Here is a 1,019-nt window from a genome sequence, read left to right on the forward strand (position 1 = left end):
CAGTTTTTAACTGAGTTCTTGCAGATTTGTGAGACTGTAAAGACGAATGGAGTCGATCCTGAAGTCTACAGACTCATGCTTTTCCCTTTTGCTGTAAGAGACAGAGCTAGAATATGGTTGGATTCACAACCCAAGGATAGCCTGGACTCCTGGGATAAGCTGGTCACTGCCTTCTTGGATAAATTCTTTCCTCCTCAAAAGCTGAGCAAGCTGAGAGTGGATGTTCAAACCTTCTAACAAAAAGATGGTGAATCCCTCTATGAAGCTTGGGAAAGATACAAGCAGCTGACCAAAAGATGTCCATCTGACATGTTTTCAGAATGGACCATATTAGATATATTCTATTATGGTCTCTCTGAATTTTCGAAAATGTCATTGGACCATTCTGCAGGTGGATCCATTCACCTAAAGAAAACGCCTGAAGAGGCTCAAGAACTCATTGACATGGTCGCAAACAACCAATTTATGTACACATCTGAGAGGAATTCCATGAATAATGGGATACCTCAGAAGAAAGGAGTTCTTGAAATTGATGCTCTGAATGCCATATTGGCTCAGAAAAAAATGTTGACTCAACAGGTCAACATAATCGCTCAAAATCTGAATGGATTGCAACATGCAGCCAACAGTACTAGAGAGGCAGCTTCCGAAGAAGCTTATGATCCTGAGAACCATGCCATGGCAGAGGTTAATTACATGAGTGAACCTTATGGAAACACCTATAACTGAAACGAGATCCTCCAATAGAAATCTGGAGGCACAAATGGGCCAGTTGAGTAAGAAAGTTATTGAAACTCCTCCCAGTATTCTCCCAAGTAATACAGAAGGGAATCCAAAAGGAGAGTGCAAAGCCATTGACATAGTCAATATGGCCGAATGCACAAGGGAGGAAGAGGACGAAAATCCTAGTGAGGAAGACCTCCTAGGACGTCTCTCAAGCAAGAAGGAGTTTCCTATTAAGGATCCAAAGGAATCTGAGGCTCACATAGAGACCATAGAGATTCCATTAAATCTCCTTC

General features: G+C 41.9%; 1 non-coding gene across 1 annotated transcript; it reads right to left on the minus strand.

The window, feature by feature from the left end:
- Positions 1-207: 207 nt before the first annotated feature.
- On the minus strand, positions 208-311 carry LOC127748226 (small nucleolar RNA R71). The gene has a single exon (XR_008010168.1). It is a non-coding gene; the product is annotated as a small nucleolar RNA R71 (small nucleolar RNA).
- Between the last annotated feature and the right edge of the window lie 708 nt (positions 312-1,019).

This window comes from Arachis duranensis, chromosome 5 (genome assembly GCF_000817695.3).
Source record: "Arachis duranensis cultivar V14167 chromosome 5, aradu.V14167.gnm2.J7QH, whole genome shotgun sequence".
In the NCBI taxonomy this organism is placed as follows: domain Eukaryota; kingdom Viridiplantae; phylum Streptophyta; class Magnoliopsida; order Fabales; family Fabaceae; genus Arachis; species Arachis duranensis.